Source organism: Delphinus delphis, chromosome 5, assembly GCF_949987515.2.
Source record: "Delphinus delphis chromosome 5, mDelDel1.2, whole genome shotgun sequence".
Taxonomy (NCBI): Eukaryota; Metazoa; Chordata; class Mammalia; order Artiodactyla; family Delphinidae; genus Delphinus; species Delphinus delphis.
In genome coordinates this window covers 30,569,020-30,591,733 of record NC_082687.1, presented here as the reverse complement: position 1 = coordinate 30,591,733, position 22,714 = coordinate 30,569,020, and the positions used below count along the sequence as shown (strand labels likewise).

The 22,714-nt window shown below is 40.8% G+C and overlaps 1 protein-coding gene and 1 non-coding gene across 6 annotated transcripts in view; one reads left to right on the top strand and one right to left on the bottom strand.

The window, feature by feature from the left end:
• Positions 1-22,714, bottom strand: part of FHIP1A (FHF complex subunit HOOK interacting protein 1A) — a 269,316-nt gene that overhangs the window by 229,804 nt on the left and 16,798 nt on the right. The window lies entirely within an intron of this gene.
• Positions 16,342-16,448, top strand: LOC132426401 (U6 spliceosomal RNA). The gene has a single exon (XR_009519694.1). It is a non-coding gene; the product is annotated as a U6 spliceosomal RNA (small nuclear RNA).

The window sequence follows — 22,714 nt, the reverse complement described above, 5'->3', positions numbered from 1 at the left end:
AGAAGATTAAGACGTCTCAACCAGTCAAAAGGCCCATATGTGACAGGTAGGGAGAAAAAGGAATAAACTCTACTCTGTAGTATTATAGTCAGTAACAACTTCCAAAACATGGAGAATTTGTGAGGTTCTTATAAAACACAGAATCCCACTGTTAGCTTTCCAGGTGTGGCACAAAACGGACAGAGCAAATATAATAAGGGCAGATCGGAAAACATACCCCCAAAGCCCGGCTCTTCCCTAAGTGTGAAGGCCACACTGCCCAGGCAATTTCTTGTTCCAAATGTTCCTGTCAGCTGTCAGTAGCTTTGCACATATTAAAAAATTAAGTTGTCTGACATTTAGTATTTTTCTTTTCTTCCTAAACCCACATAAATTTTCCGTGACTGATGAAAAGATGTAACTAATAATTAAGAAACACACACCTTCTTAATAGCATACATCATTTCTGGAAAAGAATACCACTATAAAAAGGACAAAAAAACTAAACACTATAAGAATACAAAGATATTTACCTATTACAGAGATTTATTACTATCATAAAATTAAACAACCATAATTCTCTTTATTAGAAAAATCTCCATTTCCTTCTATCATTCCCAAAAGTGGGTCCACTGAAAACATTCTCTTTAAAATAAGGTCATTTGCTTTAAAATACTCTAAAATGAAATCAAGTGGGCTTTTTTCAAGGTTTACAAAAAAATTTCAAAATAACTATAAAATAAAAGGTAGGCAAGGTCAAAATTATCATTGCAATAACCAACACAATGATCTTGTATAAACCCAACTCATATTTATTCTTTTTTTTAATGAAATGAAAATTTATTAACCAGGAAAGGTAGACATCATAACTGAAAAAAAAAAAAAAAGCTGGTTACAAATCCTATGTACCGGACAACTTCACTTTGATAATACATGCATGCAGACACAAAGACAAAAAGATCTAGAAGCATATACTAGGTAATAACAGAGACATATATGTATAATGAGGTAAACTCTGGGTAGTGAAAATATGTTTTCTCTTATTTTTGTTTTCCTATAGCTTCTATATGTATATATATGTTTTTGTAGCAATAAGGTAGTTGTTAAAAATACCATGTTTTTTAAAAAGGCTATAGTGTTTACTTATTCATCAGACCAAAAGGTCAGCTGGATCCCTGAAAAGCTTGACAGGTAAATTCTTTTTTTTTCTTCAGATTTTAAGGGGTTTTTTTTAAACTTTTTATTTTACATTGTAGTATAGTTGATTAACAATGTTGTGATAGTATCAGGTGATCCAACTCATAAGTTATTCTTTATGGAATCCGTACACCCTCTGGTGTGAGAATCCAAATAAATATATAGTCAATTACATAGAAAAAACAGGTCATATTCCACACTGTTAACAGTGACTATTTCTAGGTAGCCAGATTATAGGCGATTTATTTTCCTTCTGTGTGGTATTATATGCGTGTTTTCCAAGTCTTTTGCTCTACAAAAAAGGTTATTACTTTCAGTATCAGATGAAAAATGTTATTTATATATTTTAATAATCCTGTACCTAACTACGATTAGAGGATCAGGGTATATTTTCTAAAGGACCCAGTTCCTGAAGGAGTCGGGAGTCAAAAGTAGCTCTGTCCAAGGTGTTCCTCATTTGCTCTGTCTTCACCAGATCTCCTGGGAGGCTTAATGACCAGCTTCTACTGCCCAGAGTTCCTGAGCACTGACGCTCTGGCCGCACAGCGCTGACCTCTCGGCCGCCCTGGGCATGTTCTCCAGGGCTCAATGCTCTACCTTACACCCTGGACTCCTTGCAATGGAAACTGTTTTACATTTGTTCTATGGACCTCGACAGAGCTTAGCACAGCTCTCTCAACACACAGCAGGCTCTGGCTATCTATTTGTTAAACATGAATGAAATAACTCGTTAACCAATTAATTAACAGTAAAGTAAATCCAGTGCTCTGCTTCTTGGCCTTTAAAGACAGCGTGCTATTATGTGTCGTAAGGAAGACTGAGGAGCGGTCCCACTGACCCAGATCAGAACTACTGATGGGAAGGCTTTCAGGAAACAACCAAAGCACCAAGGGAAGAAGCTGTTTCTCTCTGAGTCAGCTCTGAACTTCCAAAGTAAGGGGAACAGACCTCGGGGGCGGGGGCACATCTCAAGAAAGCAATGCAGTCAACTCCTACTGCTTGTATCATTCCCATGCAAGGGCATGTGAGGTTAGCTGTGGGCTCCTAATCCAGCTTTACTATTCCAAAGAGAACTAAATCAGCAAACAGTGGGAGGCAGGAGTAGCTGATCCCTGCTGGGTCATGACCTGCCGCCTTTAATGACAGCAGTGGTTATCTCAGTTTACACAGCCTATGAAGCACTGGCAGAGTTTTCAGGGTTCTTAGACAAAGTGCTATTATTACAGTGACGCTGAGGACTGTCGAATAATAGAGGAAACACCATTACATTCTTTAGCTTCAATAGCTTTAATTATATTTACTGTGAATTCTCAAACCAGTGGGTGTACAAACTGTACAGAGAAAAATGTAAGTTGTATGTGTAAAATTAATTGTATTGGGTACTGTGATGCTACTGTTAATCTAGTGCTTGTGATTATTAAACTGAGCTGCTTCTGAGTCAAATTATCATCTATACAAACTGCCATTTAGAATGGCCAAGTGCAGGGGCGGGTGGAGACTGGGATTTGATCTCCCAAAGAGGCTGGGTCGCTCTGTCTGTCCCAAACCACAGTAAAGAATGATTTTTGTTTTACCTCTGGAAGCCAAGAATTGCTGTTGGAGTTAAGTGATGTCCACAAAAGTGGACAAGGAACGAAAAAAATAAACCCACAAAAAACCTTCATTTACACAAACAAACTTAAGGGATGTATTTATAAATATTCATAACCTCTTTAGTATAATCTTTCAGGTGGTTGTAATGCAACATTTACAGTCAAACATGTAACGCTTCCGTGATTTCAAAAATGCCCCGAGGAAGCCCCTGTGCATCTCTTAGGCTTCCTGTGTTTTACTACAACCTCTGCTTGAGATTTTTTTAAGCCAAATTTGCCTAACTTACTGTTTTCTTCACAGGACTGTAATTGTTAGGTACACTGAGTGCTTTAAACAAACACAGCTGTAAACACAGGAAAATGAAAATTTGCCCTGGGGAGAAACATAACAAACTTGCTAGCCTCTTTAGTTCTGCAAAAGAGCTATTTCACAGAGTCTTTGTCATAAGAAATGCCTGTATTTTGTAACAGCTTGTCCCATGTCACACAAGCAGACCCAAAGTTATTACAGAAACAAAGTTCCTGGACCAAATGGGAAAAAAAATGGCTGCCAGCCTCTCACACTAATAACTCCAATGCTTCCTGGTGAGCCGCCAAGGTGTTACACCTGAATCAAGAGGCAGATGAATGCAACATCACAACCCTTTAAGAATCAACTCTCTTTGACTTAACCCAGTGATATTTAAAAAGCCATATTTTATCACCTCCTTCCCACAACAAAAAAACAGAAAATAACAAATTTTGATAAGGATGTGGAGAAACTGGAACCCTGTGCACTAATGATAGGAATGTAAAATGGTGCGGTTGCTATGGAAAACAATGTGGGAGTTCCTCAAAAAATTAAGGGGACTTCCCTGGTGGTGCAGTGGTTAAGAATCTGCCTGCCAATGCAGAGGACACGGGTTCGAGCCCTGGTCTGCGAAGATCCCACACTCCGCGGAGCAACTACACCAGTGCATCACAACTACTGAGCCTACGCTCTAGAGCCCGCGAGCCACAACTGCGGAGCCCGCTCACCAAGAGCCCATGCTCCGCAACGAGAGAAGCCACCGCAATGAGAATCCCGCGCACCACAACGAAGGGTAGCTTCACCGCAGCTAGGTAGCTCACTGCAGCTAGAGAAAGCCCACGCGCAGCAACGAAGACCCAGTGCAGCCAAAAATAAATAAATAAATAAATATTTTTAAAAATTAATTTTTAGAAATACCACGTGATACAGCAATTCCACTTCTAGACATATACCCAAAAGAAAGCAGAATCTCAAAGAGATATTTGTATACCCGTGTTCATAACACCATTATTCACCATAGCCAAAAGGTGAAGGCAACCCAAATGACCATTCAATAAATAAAATGTGGTATAAATAAATGTGGTACACACAATGGAATATTAGTCATACAAAGGAAATTCTGACACATGCTACCACATGAATGAGTCTTGAGACATTATGCCAAGTGAAATAAGCCCGTCACAAACAGAATAAATATTGTATGATTTCACATATATGAGGGACCTACAGTGTTCAAATTCATAGAGACAGAAAGCAAAAAGTTGGTTGCCAGGGGCTGGGGAGGGAGGGAGAATAGGGTACACAGTTTCAGTTTTGCAAGAAGACAAAAGTTCTAGAGATGGGTGGTAAGGATGATTGCACAACAATGTGAATATACTGAATGCCACTGAACTTTACACTTAAAAATGGTTACATGGTAAATTTTATGTTATGTATTATTATAGTTTGTTAGGGCTATCATAACAAAGTTTCATAGATTGGGTGTCTTAAACAACAGAAATTTATTTTCTGATAATTCCGGAAGCTAGAAGTGTGAGATCAAGGTGTGAGCAGGATTGGTTTCTTCTGAGAACTTTCTCTTTGGTTATCAATACTGTCTTCTAGCTGTGCCTCCACGTGGTCTCCGCGCCGTAACTGTCTGTGCCTTAATTTCCTCTTCTTATCAGGACACCAATCGTACTGGACTAGGGCCCATCCTAAAATGACCTCATTTTAACTTATATCATTAAAGACCCTATCTTCAAATACAGTCACATTCTGGGGTACTGGAAGTTCGGGTTTCAACATATGAATTTAGCAGCAGCGGGAAGCGATTCAGCCCGTAAGGTGTATATTTTACCACACTTTTAAAATAATAATACAATAAAATAAATGAGAGCAGGCAAAGGGAAAAGAACAATCTGAGGGAGGGCCCTGAGGAAGGAAAAGGATGTGATTAGAGGAAATGAAAGAAGGCCCGTGAGGCTGCAGCAAAGGGGGCAGTGATCGCTAGGATTACAAACAGAAGGTAGATGAAAACACAATCCTTGAAAATTCATTCCGAAATTTACAAAAACTCAAAAAAAGTAAACCTTCTTAAAAGAACAGTCACAACAAAGAATAAGCAACTTATGTAAAAGAGGTATTGGGCTTCCCTGGTGGTACAGTGGTTGAGAGTCCGCAAGCCGATGCAGGGGACACGGGTTCGTGCCCCGGTCCGGGAAGATCCCACATGCCGCGGAGCGGCTGGGCCCGTGAGCCATGACCGCTGAGCCTGCGCGTCCGGAGCCTGTGCTCCGCAATGGAAGAGGCCACAACAGTGAGAGGCCCGCGTACCGCAAAAAAAAAAAAAAAAAAAAAAAAAAAAGAGGTATTGCTATCTACCTCTGAAAGACTTCTCTGCACTGAAAAATATACACTATTTCAGTGTCCATCTTTGCACTTCGTTAGAGCCCTAAATGTTCCAAAAAGTTTTTTTTTCAGCCTTGGGTTTTCTAAACAATATTATTGTAGTGAAATATACATAACATAAAATTTACCATTTTAACCATTTCTACAGTTTTTATTTATAGAAATATCACCACTTAAAAGAAAATGTCCCTTAAGTCAGGATACATTGTTAAATGGAGAAGAGAATGGCTAGTAATTAAAGCTCTCTTTTTATAAAGCCAACTTACTTTTCCATTAAATTTCAGAAATGTGTAAACCGGGGAGTCAAGAAAAATACCTTTAGAGATCTGGGTTAAAAATACATTAGCGATCTGGGTCAGCATCCACCTCCCAACTCCTCTGTTCCCCAAGTACTGGCCACCCTGTGGTCTGACACCATTGAAGCACTTAGATCTCTTAGCATCAAGCATCATGAGCACTGTACTCCAACTTAAATAGTACACACTCCAAAGAAAACATTCTGAGTTACTGAATGTCAAGGATATATTTTCAACCAGAATTGTTTCACAATAGAGGGAGATTAAGAGGAGGGATGGAAAAAAGACTCCAAAAGTTTTTAAGTGCCCAAACTTACTTTTCAATTTGTCAAAGATTAACCACAAATAAATAGAGAAAAAGAGAGAATGTTATAATCATGGCTGCAGGAAAACTGACTGCTGGACATGAATACTGCCTTTTCCTCCTGATGCAATGGATCCTGCCCACAAAAAAATAAATTCCATCACATATTATAGATACACATACACACACACTCTTATATATTCAGGATATACAAGGAACACCCACCAGTCAATAAGAGAAAACGGGGAAAACATGGCAAACTTTCATAGAAGAGAAAGCATGAAAGGTTAATAGCCATATGATAATATATCTTTAACCTCATTAATAATCAGGAAAATTAAAATTAAAATCACAGTAAGATAAATTATACTAAACATAAATTACATCTCAATTTTAAAAACACACAGTAAGATACGATTGCACACCCACCAAATAGGCAAAAATATTTGAAATCTGATCACACTAAGGTCATCAAGCCAAGGGCAACTGCACACACCAGTGTAGTCTATCCTGGTACAGCCACTCTGGCAAAGACGTGTCATCACCTAGTAAAATTAAATATGCATATACTCTATGACCCAGCTATTCCACTCCTAGGTTTATACATTTAGAGAAACTCTAGCATATATACAACAGGAACTACGTTCATACCAGTCTTCCTCACGATTGTGAAAAGTTACACAAACAAGTGTCCATCAGCAGCAGAAAAGATAATTAAATGTGGCATATTCTTACAATGCAATGCTATACAGCGGTAAAGTAAATAAAATATAGCTTCATGAATAAACATGGATGAATCTCAAAAACAATCTTGAGTAAAACAGCAAGGTACAGAAGAATACAAGTTATGTGATTCTATTTATTCAAAGAGCCAAAGCAGCTAAAATTAAACAATTTATTGTTTGGAGATAAACATACATAAGACAAGGGAATGACTTTGAAAATGAAGGATGATGGTAACCACAGGAGGCAGAGAGGGTGAAGAAGATGCAATCAAGGAAGGGTACCCAGGGTTTTCTAAGGGACCGAAAACGTGACGTGCCACTTCTTAAGCTAGGTAGTAGGTACCAGTGTTCATTTTATCACTTTTCTTTAAATTATACATATATTCTATGTGTATGATGTAGCTCTCATTTAAAAAAGCAAAATAAAAGCCAAAGGCTATTTTTTAAAAGAACAACTTTGAGGTTTCAGTTTCAAGATGGTTGATAGCCTGGTTCTCCCACCTGAATCCCTAATGAAGTGAAAGCACCAAAAAATAAAATAGAAGATTTCTGTAAGAGTAAAAAGAGTTTACTGGACACGGACCTAGAGAACAAACGTACGGACACCAAGGGGGGAAAGGGGGGGTGGGAGGGATGAATTGGGAGATTGGGATTGACTTATACACACTAATATGTATAAAATAAATAACTAATGAGAACCTGCTGTATAGCACAGGGAACTCTACTCAATGCTCTGTGGTGACCTAAATGGGAAGGAAATCCAAAACAGAGGGGATATATATATACATATGGCTGATTCAGTTTGCTGTACAGTAGAAACTAACACAATATTGTAAAACAACTATACCCCAAAACATTTCTTATTAATGCACTATATATATATTATACACATACACACACACACAATTTTACAAAGCCACCAAGAGGTTTCTGATCAACAAAGTCATGAGTTTAAAAAGCAGAAGGGTGTGACATATACACACTACTGTATATAAAATAGATAATTAGTAAGAACCTACTGTATAGCACAGGAAACTCTACTCAATACTCCGTAATAGCCTATATGGGAAAAGAATCTAAAAAGAGAGTGGATATATGTATATGTATAACTGATACTTTGCTGTACACCTGAAACTAACCCAAGATTGTAAATCAACTCTACTCCAATAAACATAAAAAAAAAAAAAAGAAAAGAAAAGAAAAAGAGTTTGCTGGAAGAGAATTTTAAATGCACAAGAGATTGCAACAAAATTCTGGAAAACGAAACAGGAGATGGGAATGTGGTGACAGATGAAACAGTGAGGGGAGAGCTGCCACCCATGGGCCACCAAGGAGACAATCTGCTCAAGAGAAGCCCAGGAAGGCTTCAGGCTCAGAGTCAACAGGTATCACAGAGCGGGGAGGATGACACCGGGCAGCAAACAGGGGGATAAAGTGATGACGGTTAGCACGCCGCCCCCCCCCCCCCCCGCCTCCCCACCCTCTAACAGAGCCTTCAGGCAGCATGGCCAAGTATAATGACAAACATCTGGGGGTTCATCTCTAAAGGAACAGAACCAAACGTGGCAGCAGGGCATGAGAGATGGCTTGTGGAGGTTTCCGATGTGAATCTTGGTTCCTCAGAGTAAATCCTCCTCATCAGGGCATTTTCGGGGTGAAGCAAAGCTGGTCAGTGGACCGCTCAGTAGCCCTGCCCCCCACTCCCACACACACATACACACTGAGCTCTGTTTAGAATTCCTGCTCAAGGGAGGGAGGGGCTGGGGGGCTGGTGGGTGGGCGGGCTCTGCATATAGATGTTTTCAAGGTAGTAAACTCTCCCAGTCCTTCATCCTTAATTATGAAGAGGCAACCAGTCCTACAAGGAAAATCAGTAACCTTAGGGGTAAAAAACTGACACTGAGGGCTTCCCTGGTGGCGCAGTGGTTGAGAGTCCGCCTGACGATGCAGGGGACGCGGGTTCGTGCCCCAGTCCGGGAGGATCCCACATGCCGCGGAGCGGCTGGGCCTGTGAGCCATGGCCACTGGGCCTGCGTGTCCGGGGCCTGTGCTCCGCAACAGGAGAGGCCGCAGCAGTGAGAGGCCCGCGTACCGCCAAAAAAAAAAAAAAATTGTCTCTTTTGAGACTCTGACTTTGGAAAAATATAGGCTCTAACATGGCCTAAAACCAAAATCTCACGTCAATGCTGGCAGGTATCAATATGTTGGCCCACGCAAAACAGAAGGAAATAGGTGCAGGAAAGGCAGAACGAGAGAAGAGGCTATGTGATCACGACTCCTGACTTTTTAGCCTGTTCCACAGTCCTTAATGGGTCCACTGGTGTCATCAAGATGGGCTGTTAAGTCCTACATCTTTAAGTTTTTTTCTATTTTATTTAAGTTAATTCGAGAGGGCCTCTGTTCTTTCCAACCAATAAACTCCGATTAAAACAGCAGGCATCTGCTGTCTGGAGCTGCACAGTAACCAGGAGACACCACCCTGTCTGCTGTACCGTGGGGCACCCTGCCTCTCCCTGTACCGAATCAGAACACAACATGGGCTCCCACGGCCTGTCATCCTGTCAGCACTACGCACAAATGGGAGCCAGGCGGGACTGTTGAACATCATCACAGTTACACGTGATCAAATACGCCTGATAATTAAAATGTCAGAATCCAGAAGTAAACATACAGTGTATTCAATGAAAACTTGAAACTGTGGAACAATTGGAAAAGGAGGAGAATGTTAACTTGACTTACAATATGGAACAAGAGAACAAATCGTGCAAGATTTGGAAGAAAAAGAACAAATTAATGTCTTTTGTATGCCCACTGAGTTTTTCAATCAGCCTGAAAAATTAGAAAGCCAAGCAAAAATTCTCTTTCAATGACATGAATAAAGCTGATTTACTTAGGGCACAAAATGCCATTCTCTAGACTAATCTGAGCTGAACAAGAAAAAAAAATATTCTTTGAAGTTCAAGCAATAGAAGGAAACTCTTTTGCATATTTGGAAGGTAACTTTCATGCATTCCCTAGCTGAATAACCAGAGTCAAACCACAGCATGAGAATCTTAAGCCAATGTCTGAGACCTTGAAAAATGGATACAGATGGTCCCCCGACTTACAATAGTTAGACTTACGATTTTTCTACTTTACGATGGTATAGGAGCCATACGCATTCAGTAGAAACTGTATGTGGAATTTTGAATTTTGATCTTGTCCCATGCTAGTGCTAGGCAGTACATACTCTCTCATAGTGATGCTGGGCAGCTCCCAGTGAGGCACACGATCAAAAGGATAAACAACCAATACAGTTACTACCATTCACTCCCATACAATCATTCTGTTTTTCATTATCAGTACAGCATTCAATATCTTACATGAGATAGTCAACACTTTATTATAAAATAGTGTTTTGTGTTAGATGATTTTTCCCAACTGTAGGATAATATAAGTGTTCTGAACACATTTAAGGAAGGCTGGGCTAAGCTATGATGTTCAGCAGGTGAGGCGTATTAAACGTGTTTTCAACTTACAATATTTTGAACTTACTGTATTGAACAATATAATGGGTTTATAGGGATGTAACTCCATCGTAAGTCGAGGAAGATCTGTACTGCGCAACTGAGCAGGGAAGAAAATGGCCACCAGGTGAAGGGTCAAGGGATGGAGTATGTATGACTACCAGCCAGACTTGTCTTTCCTAGTTTCTGATTTCACAAACCAGTAAAATTACATACACATACACACACACACAAGCAGAGCCAATTCAACTGCCAATTTTCTGTATTTCCAAATAAAGATAATTCACTTGAGTCCATTGCTATTACTAGAAGTAATTACATCATTTAATTTTTTAAAAAGATATTTTAATGCCAAAAAAGTAGGAAGGACTTGATCTTAGCATTTTCTAAAGCCCTTGAAAACAGCACAGGCTAGAAAATACACTTAAACTAAGTCCATTTTGTTCCAGCTTAGCAGGTGTTGCTTTAGCTGTGATTTGTGATTCATTCCCTAACCCCCAACTCCATTATTCCATTAGTCCCTTTCCTCAAAAGCAATAAATAGGCAAATGGAACATTTAAGAATTGGGCTTCCCTGGTGGTGCAGTGGTTGAGAGTCCACCTGCCGATGCAGGGGACACGTGTTCGTGCCCCGGTCCGGGAGGATCCCACATGCCGCGGAGCGGCTGGGCCCATGAGCCATGGCCGCTGAGCCTGCGCGTCCGGAGCCTGTGCTCCGCAACAGGAGAGGCCACAACAGTGAGAGGCCCGCGTTCAGCAAAAAAAAAAAAAAAAAAAAAAAATAATGCAACATTTAGGAGCCCCAAACATGATACAGATGGCTTCACATATGTAAGGGCTGAAAAGCGTCCCTTGTTGATTAAAGGAAGACAGATTTGGATAGATAAAGAAAGAGGAAAACCAAGCGCGTGATGAACACAGTATGGTATGAACAGAGGGACATTAAAGCAGGAATGGGAATGCTTTAGGGGATGCTAAGGAAGAGGCTCAGCTGAGGGGAGAACAGACAAGGGGCACCTGTGTGATCTAGAACTGGAAAGTTCTTGGGGAGCTCACTGGACTGCAGGCTGCAGACCCAGGACTTTGTTTAGAAGCAACAAGGAATCTCCAATGGGACTAGATGACAAAGGAAGCATATGGCAACATTAACCCAACAGAAGCTATGATTTTAGCAGTAAGTTTTGGTAACTTTAGTAATTTCCTGGGCAGTTAAGCAGTTACCTCTAGTTCTGGCTCAAAAGGTTCCATTTGAGAAGATTCAGGCCCACTTATCTTGTGTGAAAATGCACTGTCACTGTTTCTGCACCTAGACCCTTGTGGGCAGTGACTGCCTTAATACCCCTGAAAATCATGTAATTTGCTCTGTCTTGGGTACGGCTGCCAACTCCTCTAGGATTTTGCTCTTGGTAATATGAAAGTATTCATTGGTGGAAATAAGAAAATCATGAAACAGTGCTGTTTCAGAAGTGATCAATTAATAGAAATGTCCACTAGGCAACTGAAGATTCATTCATTTATCCGACAATATTTATTGAGCCGATATCTGGCTACCTACTGTGTGCCAGACACTTGAACAAAAAAAGATAAAGATCCCTGCCCCTAGGGCTTCCCTGGTGGCACAGTGGTTGAGAGTCCGCCTACGCATACAGGTTCGTGCCCCGGTCCAGTTAGATACCACATGCCGCCGAGCGGCTAGGCCCGTGAGCCATGGCCGCTGAGCCTGCGCGTCTGGAGCCTGTGCTCCGCAATGGGAGAGGCCACAACAGTGAGAGGGCCACGTACCGCAAAAAAAAAAAAAAAAAAAAAAAAGATCCCTGCCCTTGTGAAGCTTACATTCAAGTAGGGACACAATACAAACAAGAAACAATAAATACAGTATCTACTAGTATGTAAAAAGTGCTTTGGAAAAAAAGATGTAAGATAAAAAGAAAAAGAAAAATCTAAAAAAGAAAAAAACTCAAATACTAATTGAAGCTAAGAGAAGAGATGAGTTCCCCAGGGAGTAGACTACCTGATTAATGCCCTTTCCACTTCTAAAACTCTACTACTCCAAATCAAGGAATTTGACACATATAACCTCAACCTTCTTGTTTAAGCAGAAGGTACTATCAAAGCATCACATTATTGTTGTGACTTATAGAAATAACAGAGACCCATCACCAGGGAACTGTCCTCTTACAGATGAGAAAATGGAGGACCACAGAATTTAAGTAAGATCACCTTAGAGCACAAGAGAACTAGGGGCAGATGGGAGTTCCAGAACTCTCTAGCTTCTTGTAACTTTTAAGAGCAGAAGCCCTTTCAGTCACTTCAAAAGTACTTCAAATCCTCTTGGAGGCAATGAAAAATATTTTTATTACATAAATAGTTTAGCCATATAATGGCAATAATAAAAATAGCACACACTTAATAGAGAACTTACTTGTGCCAGACACTCTTCTAAATCCTTGTCATGAGTAAGAAACTCACTTAATCCTCACAACAACCCTGTGAGGCAGTAAGACTTCAGAGTGAGTGGTTTTAATGCCATGCCACCCCTTCAATTATTTATGCATACCTTCACAGAGCATAATCCTTATCACTAATTAGGAAACTGAGGTCTAGATTTTTCATCTGGACTTGGCAGAATTAGATATTTGTATATCAAAAATGCAACCATTTAAGCTTCATTTGAAGTAAACATGTTTTAGAAGTAAAGGAAATTTGAAACTATATAATCAGTATTATGCTAAAAAAAATGGTATTTCGGTAATTCAATAAAGGGTCCTCAAAGGTATGTTTTCAACTAAACAGTCTTCAGAGAAAGACACTATTTCAAGACCCTAAGTAAAGTTTTTAAAAAATGAAATTCTAGTAAGGCAGATCTTTTTTTATGTTTCACTTGAACAAACCTTATGCTTTGATTTTCACAGAAGGGAAAGGGAGAGAGAAATACAATGAAAAAAAGTTCTTTCCCCTAGCATTTGTCTAAGCATTTAAAATTTTAGATTAGATTTTAGAAAAATCAGAATCATGAGGCTTACCAGTAACATATGATAACATAATAAAATACAATAAATTTTTAAAAAACAGTTTCCCTTTCTCAACACACCAAATATAGATTGTGTAAATTCAATTATAAAATAAAGTGTTACTATGTATCTAAAGTTGATGATCCTTTTGCCTTCAGTTCACTAGGTTCATTTTCATTTCAATGGACTTTCCTATTAAAGAGTTTTGACTATATGTCACATACAATTACAATTCACTCCATGGATCTGTCCACATTCTTAAGTGGTACTGGAATTTCATCATATAGAATAACAGTTGAATACATGGGTCATTGGCTACAGCTCACAACCATTTTAGAGATGACGTAATCTGCATTACACAGTAGGTATGTCTACACTGTTTGTATGCATGGATCTCAAAGCAACTTCTAAACCTTCACTGGTAAAATTGTCCCTCTCCTAACAAACTCCTTGTCTTTTTTCTGTGAGAGAAGAGAATTAATCTTCCTTACTGGAGCAAGGTTGGAGAGGCCAGGCTCCCAACTTTCATGCGTCAGTATATTCAGATAAGACACAAAGAGGAAAACAGCATATGTTGGCTCCTATATTCAACATTCTTTTCTCATCCTTAGGAGCATCCCACTTCATTGTGCCATATTTTTAAACATACAATCCCTCTGACCCTCAGCATATTTCAAAACCTCCACTGGCATACTACATATTTCTTTCTCCTTATCCTCACCACCACGGAGGGCCCAACATGAAGCTGTTTTTGAATGGCCTAGTCACAGCTATTACCTGAGTGCCAAATGGGTGCAAGACACTGTGACGGCACTGTAAAGAATATAAACAAAAGTAGTAGAATCCTTGTCTTCAAACAGCTTTTAAAACTAGTAGGATTAGATAACCGTACCAGTCACTGTAGCCACAAGGTAGAATGAGAGCCAGAATTGAGGTGTTGTAGACGTTTAAGGGGGAGGAGGGACTCTGAGCTTTGCTGCAGCCAACATGTAGAGGGAAACATGATCTGTTATAAGATTCAGTGTCCCTGGGGTAAAAATAAACCGGTTGCTCAGAGAAAGAACAACTATTTTTGCTACTGAGATCAGAAAGCAATTCAACCGATGGTTTCTAAGAGAAGGTTCTGTTAAATGTAATAAAAATCCTAAGGATATTTTTTTTACAATAAACAAGGGTAAGTTTGAAGAGGGCTGAGAAGCTCTAATGAAAACCAAGAAATCTAACAATGAAAAGAGGCAGAAGAGCAGGCCTCAGCTCTACCATGACTGCAAACTCCACACGTGCAGAAGATCGTGAAGCATGACTGACATTGAGAATAACTGCATTTCTCTGGGTGGAATGAGATGGGGTCCAAATAGTAAAAACCACTGTGTTATTTAACTGAATTCATTTATCCTCATACAAACAGAATCACAAAGACATTTTGATGTCAACATTTGACATTTCATGTAAATAGAAAGTAGGTCATCAGTTGAAACAGACAAAAGTGACACATCTAAGAATTACTTTTTTTTTTTTTTTGCGGTACGTGGGCCTCTCACCGTTGTGGCCTCTCCTGTTGCGGAGCGCAGGCTCCGGACGCGCAGGCTCAGCGGCCATGGCTCACAGGCCCAGCCGCTCCGCAGCATGTGGGATCCTCCCGGACCGGGACACGAACCCGTGTCTCCTGCATCGGCGGGCGGACTCTCAACCACTGCGCCACCAGGGAAGCCCAGAATTACTATTTTTAAAACAAAGTTCCTAAAAATATCTCATCTAATATGCACTTGATTCTACAAAGTTTTTTGTACCACTTAAATTTATATCAGCGGGCTTCCCTGGGGGCGCACTGGTTAAGAATCCGCCTGCCAATGCAGGGTTCATGGGTTCAAGCCCTGGGCCAGGAAGATCCCACATGCCAAGGAGCAACTAAGCCTGTGTGCCACAGCTACTAAGCCTGCACTCTAGAGCCCGCGAGCCACAACTACTGAGCCCGTGTGCCACAACTACTGAAGCCTGCGCGCCTAGAGTGCATGCTCCGCAACAAGAGAAGCCACCGCAATGAGAAGCCTACACACCGCAATGAAGAGTAGCCCCCGCTCACCGCAACTAGACAAAGCCCGCATGAGGCAACAAAGATCCAACGTAACCAAAAATAAATAAATAAATTTTTTAAAAATTTATACCAGCATAGGTTCACAGTTTTCCCACTTTATAAGAACTGACAGGATCGTTTGAGGGAAGGATGACACTTTGTCAAGTTTAAAATTGGGGTAGAATTTCTGCTGGAGGCTACACAGGGCAAATAAGATAATCACAGATATCCCCTTAATTATTTGGCGATCTTAATTTAAAAGACTTTTGTTATAAAGGAATCTAGTTCTTCATCCAATCACTGAAAGCAAAAGTTTCCTCCTAAAAAAGAAATTTCTTTAGACGACAGAATCTAAGAATGATTGGTGGAAAGAGGTCAATTCTTTTTCCCTAACCAGTGACCTGCTCATTGCTCAACAGTGAACACTACGCAGTCTTCTGAGGCAGGGTTTGCATACATTGATTGGAAATAAAAGCATTACTCGATCATATCAGCTCAAATTCCAGTGATTAGTCCCAGGCCATTAATGACATCAACTCCAGGTTTCCAAATGGACCAACTATTAAAATTTATGAATGACTGACAAAAAAATTCCAATTCTTTTGCAAAGATTCATACACCTGGAAATGAATAACTCAAAAAGAGGCAGAGTGGGCGGGGTCAGTGTGCAAATATTTACTCATGAACTTGGCTCCTACATTGCATCATTTTTCATTTAGTTTTACAGTCTGTGATTATATGTACCATTTGCCTAAAAACTCATAGTTCATAGAAAACAAAGAACATAAATTTTAAATGTGATGAGTCCTATTTATGTACTGATCTGTAACATTCTAAGTATTCAATACATCTCATTCATATAGTGAACACCATAGTGGCATTATTTATTTAGCCCTCATCTCATTCTACAAGGAATCTGAGATAGCTTATGAGAAATGCATGTATTAAGGAAGGAAATTAATAATCATGACCAAGGAGTGCTCACTTGGGCTACACACACACTAAAACTGGAATGATAGAGAGAAGATGAGCCTGGCCCCTGCACAGGGATGCCATGCAAATTCGTGAACCACTGCATATTTTTAAAAAATCATGACCAAGGAAAAAAATCATAAATTAGAGAAGAAAATGAAGACTGTGGCTGGTATAAGAGATATTGGAATAGAACTCAAATTTGGAGACCTATTTGAGTCCTACACAGTTACTACAGTTAAGCAGAGAATTAGAGTCTGTGCTTCCTAACAGCCAAGGTGAAAATGTCAATGTGATTAGTTATATGATTTTCTATGAGGAACAAACATCTACACTCCTTCAGGAAGCAAAGCTGTTTCTTATCACTTACTGTGAAAGAGCTGCTCTAGGAGACTCTGAAAGATGTGATGGAAAAATTTCCCAATAGCATTTCAATGGCAAATAAGGTCACAAAGCTGGTTTTTTTATGTTGTCCCAGATTAAAACTGAATTCTACAATGGAGTCAAGATAATATGGCCAAGGCGCCCAATTTTTCAAGCAACATGGTGGACTGAGCTGAGAATAAAGAGCTGGAAGTCCAACAGTGTAGTTTAAGAGATTATTAGCACTAAAGTGCAAGAACAAAAGTTAAAATAAACAGCCAAAATTATGATGCTTCTAAGTTTCCATCCTTACCGCCTTTCTCTCTTTGAACGAGTAAGTCCCTGACCAGTGTCATCTATTCCACAACTGAAACCACTTAATTATCTCCCCAATCTACATCTTCTAACCCAGAGCTAAAGTCTCCTTTTCATGTACGTATCTGACACTTTTACCTCAAGGTCCTACCAGCACCATTAACTCCACAAGTCCCAAACTAATCTAAGTTATCTGTCCTCTCAAACACATTTTTCCTTCTGCCATCCTCAGTTTGTCATAGAAATCCTATCCTCTCAGTCACCTGGGCTAACATCCTTGGAATCATTTTTTTTCCTTCCTCTCCATAACTGCCCCCTTCTGATCAACAGTCTGCCTTACTGTTCTCCCTGTATGACTGGCCCACATTCTCTACTCCAGCCCCAGGGCCACCTTCCTGGATCAGATCCCCAGTACCTCAGGGCCATCACAATAGCCTCCTGAGTTACTGTATTCTCTTTCCCCACTCCAATTTCTCATATACACTACTGCAAGAATAATATTTCTAAGGTTGTGACTACGTCAGTCTACTAAAAAAAAAACCTGTAGCAGGTTCCCTCTGCTTACCTGAAGCAAACCAGTCTACCTAAGCCCCCAGTGGCTTTCTCTCTTACACACCCTATGCTCCAGCCAGTCCATAAACTCATAAGTCTAGCCACTCCCAAAGTAAGCTCGATCTTTCCTCTTGTTCACAGTAGTATGGCCCTGAGATGCCCTCCCCTTCACCTCTACATATTTAAAGACCAAGTTTAAATGCCACCTCATTCAGGAAGCCTTCCATAATTCTCTCTGTAAGAAGTACCACTTCCTCCTGCCGCCTCCCCCCTGCACTTGTCTAGGGCTGTAATCCCAGAGGAATGACCATATCCTACCGTCAGCCTCTTTGCTGTCTAGCCTATGCTTGAGACCACCCCACAATCGCTATCCTAAATACGCACTCGGTCCTGGCAGCACACAGCTCACCGTCACCCCTCAGGTTCCCTCCACAGCACTTTGTTCATACGTGAATCACTGCACACGCTGATTCTACTGTAGTTCGCTGTTTACACGTCTACCTCCTCCAAGGCAAGGATCAAATCTTATTTATCTCTGCAGTCTAACGTAGTCAGCTCTCTGCACACCATCCGAGCTTAATTCCCTGCAGAAAGGGTCTTTTCTTGCTTATTTCTTGTGTCTCTCCCACGAGAATGTCCACTCAGTGAGAACACAGACTTTGCTTGTTTTGATCTCTACTATTTTCCCAGCATCTAAAACAGTGTCTGACACATACTAGGTGATCAAAAGCGTAGGATGAATTGATAAATTGCTGCATGATTCTCACTGTCTAGCCCAGTCCTGGCACATCATAGTGCCAAAAAAATAAAAAGTTTGCTGAATGAATCTTGTCTTGTGTAAAAGTTATTTTTATACACATTTTAAAGCTCTAACAGTTAGTGATCTTGATATCCTACTCTGGTACCTAGCGTAGTGCTTTATCCATAGGAGGTCCTTGATTGATTTCTATTAAATTGAACAGGTAGTTCAATAAATTAATACCTTACTCGAGCTTTTATCTTCTAAATCTGAATTTGTCTCATCTCGTCAATAAAGAGGAATCTGTATTACTTCTTATGACACAGGATGCCTCCCTCCCAGGGGGAAGGCAGCACTGCAGAGTGAAGATTACCAGCGGTGCTGTCAGAGAGGTCTGGGTTCGGGTCCCAGCTCTGGCACTGCTCAGGTGTGTGACTTTGAGCACACTATTTAACCTCCCTTCAGCTTCCTCCTTAGAAGAAGATTAGGAGGACCTCCCAGGCAGAGCAGTCTATTTACTTCACAGCTAAATGAACAGCCAGTCCTAAATCCTTTATTACCCCTCCTTTACCAGCCTTAAATCGTTCTAACTCATGTTAGACTATTTTAATATATGTTGCCTGAACTTGAGTGGGTCATTATTTAATATAGTAGTGGATTATGTTTACAAGGCATTAATTCTCCATTAACTTTTCATGACCTTACAGCCCTTCAGCACTCATCCAGAATGCACAGGTGACTTGAGCACATGACTGCCATCATTCCTAAGACTTTCTGGAGTCACGGCAACATAGTGGCCCAAGGTGGCACTACCTCACACAGAAGGGCAATTCTCTTTCCCACACAGGAAACAGCACAACAATCTGATAAGTGATGGGTACAAGAACTAGACCCATCAAATACATTACACAGTGACATGACCCTGGCTTAGGATGGGACGATTTATTTTTTAAAATAATAATAAAGCGCTTAATGCTAATGTACGTGCATCTCGATCAAAATGCATTCAAATCCCTCTGGAGGACAATTCCGTCGGGACGTAGGGAGTGCTTAGCCAGGACTCACACAGACGAATGTCACTGATCAGGTATGAGGTTATGACTCAGTCACAGGCAGGATTCACTGAGATTCACGCAGATGGGCGGAGAACACAGTGAGTCTTCTGCACAAACATTAAGAGGTCTTTTTCTAAAAGCCTTATTTAATAAAAAAGCAGCGACCTGCCAAGGAAGATAATAGCATAGAACCAATCTTTAAAAGACAGAATTCAAAAGATCATTCTCTCACAAATCTTGATATTACTGCCTGGCACAGAAAATATTTGCATAAGGAGGCACAAAAATATTTTTTGCGTAAGTAAATACTGTCAGCATGGAAGCAATATGAAAATGTAAGACTTTACTGTCAAGTAGTAAACCAAACAAAAAGCAACTGAAAGCCAAATCTCTGTTGCTCATGTGAAAAGAAGAACACTTGAGAATAAAAGGTCAATAGAACTTTTGTTGGCCAAATAGCTAAGGCTGGCCACCTTGTGAGCTGACAGAGCTGTCCACTATTCTGAGAGCGCCTACACCATGTTGAGTGTCTGAATGCATTTTCTCAAAAGTCAACAAGCGAAAAGCACAGTGCTAGTGGTGACCTGAATGAAGCTGTGACAAATGTCCTGCTTGAAGATAATCTTCAATAGCGGCAGTTATTGGTTCAGTACCACCAAAAGCGTTCCCAGAGATTAAAAGGCACAGGCGTAGCTGTGCTATTTTATTTTATTTTTTAAATTTATTTATTTATTTTTGGCTGCATTGGGTCTTCATTGCTGCACGCAGGCTTTCTCTAGTTGTGGTGAGCAGGGGCTACTCTTTCTTATGGTGCGCAGGCTTCTCATTGTGGTGGCTTCTCTTGTTAACGGAGCACAGGCTCTAGGCGCGCGGGCTTCAGTAGTTGTGGCACGCGGGCTTCAGTAGTTGTGGCTCACGGGCTCTAGAGCACAGGCTCAGTAGCTGTGGCGAACGGGCTTAGTTGTTCCGCGGCATGTGGGATCTTCCCGGCCCAGGGCTTGAACCCATGTCCCCTGCATTGGTAGGCAGATTCTTAACCACTGTGCCACCAGGGAAGCCCAGATGTGTTATTTTAAATTCAGTTACTCCCACTCAAAATCCATGCTGATTTAAGGTGTTGGAGAGAGGGAGTAGGCAAAGCAACTTACTTCCAAAATCAGGAGGTAAAGGAGCAATACCTACCACAAAAGAGGTTAAGTGACAGTGGCTACAAAAAAAATCAACAAAAATATTGAATAAATCATCTTGAATAGCAGAACTTGGCAAGAATCCCTGATACTTTTCAGTGTAAGAATGTGGTCCCAGTTCTGTGATCTTTCACACTAACAGGGACTTTTCCTAAACACAGAACTCAACATCTAAGGAATTTAAAACACTTGATAATAGTTAATTCAATTCCCTATTACATTCCTTCCTGGTTAAAAAAAAAACAAAAAAACACAAATTTTGCAAAATGTATTTTGCCCATGGAGGATGGGAAGCACCAAGATGAAATGAATGACTTGACAGTAAAATGCATCCCTCTGCCTCATGGCCAGAAGCAAAAGTGAGACATCCTATGGCATGAAGAGCGACTTCATCAAAGATTTTCACAGAAACAGCAGAGCCCACACATCCACAGGAGTATGAGCCCCTTCAAAGACTACACACTCGTTACAAAAATGTCCGCCAATGCTCAAGACATCTTAGGAACAAATCTTTTAAGGCTGCCTTCACGTATATAACATTCTTTTGAAATCTTCAACTGTGACAAATTTGGGTCTTTGAAAGTGGAATTTGATATCTGTAAGTTGGAAATACATTGAGAAAATAAAGGGAATCATCAGGCTGGATTTTATTTTTAATCAAAAGAACAAGTGCTTTCCTTATGCGGCTTGTAAACTAATACTTCCAAAGACAATTCTTTAAAACTATTCCAAACTCCCTTTCTAAGAACAGCAGCTATGGAATAAGCAGGCAGCCTCCCCAGATGACCTCTTTGAAGGGCACCTTTTGCTTTTTAGGATGTCTTTGGTATTGGCATTGCACGTGCACTTAATTAGGTACCAGCTAAATCTGATTCCACTTTTCCACATTATTCATTCATTCAACAAATATTTATGGTGCAACTAATACGTGCCAAGTACTGTGTTAAATCCTAGCAAGATGATGGTGAGCAGGCCCACTACCTGTCCTCGTGAAGACGATTTACATAAGCACACAAATTATAACCCATAAGTCAGTCCAGTGGGAAAAAAAGACATATGGTGATGCAAAAACCTATTAAGAAATGATTAAAGAAGACAATGAGGTGATACAAACAAACTTTATTTAACACTTTATGAAGCGGACAACCTCCTTGCGGAGAACTGCAAAATGGGGTGGACAGCTGGAAGCCTTCATAGGATAAAGAATAAAAAACAAGGAAGAGAGGGACTTCCCTGGTGGTCCAGTGGCTAGGACTCCAAGGTCCCAACGTAGGGGAACTGGGTTCAATCCCTGGTCAGGGAACTAGATCCCACATGCCACAACTGATCCCGCACGCCGCACTAAGACCCAATGCAGCATGCATAAATTAATTAATTAATAGAACAAGGAAAAGAAAAATAGAAAACATCGGTGATCAACTAGGGCCGCACAGTCACCCTTGTCTGGAGTGAGAAGGCCCAGAGCTGGCTTGGCTCTTGCAGAATGGCTGACTAGCTATGCTCACTGCGTTCCTGGTCAAGCAGAGCGGTTTCAGGGACACCAGAATCATCTAAGTGTCAGTTTGCTGAGGTGGCACCTGGGCAGAAGCGGCTGCATCTGGGGCCTAGAAAGTTATTTCAACAAGCATATAATAGTGAGATCCAGCTAGTGTGAAGAGGCTTCCCTGAGGAGATGTATTAGTTTGAGCTGAAGATAAATAGGAGTTAGCTAATAAAAGCAAAGGGGACTATGTGGGGAGAGGTATGGAGACAGTGGGGGTGGAGGAGAATGATGTTCCAAGTATTGTGAACAGCATGTGCAAAGGCTCTGTGGCTTTTTAAAAGACTGTGGGTACATTAAGAAGTGAAAGAGGGACTTCCCTGGCAGTCCAGTGGTTAAGACTTCGTGCTCCCAATGCAGGAGGCATGGGTTCAATTCCTGGTCAGGGAGCTAGGATCCCACATGCTGCATCATGTGGCCAAAAAGAAAAAGAAATGAAAGAGGGGACTTCCCTGGTGGCACAGTGGTTAAGAATCTCCTGACAATGCAGGGGACACAGGTTCGAGCTCTGGTCCGAGAATATCCCACATGCTACGGAGCAATTAATCCCGTGTGCCACAACTACTGAGCCTGCACTCTAGAACCCGCAAGCCACAACTACTGAGCCCGTGAGCCACAACTACTGAA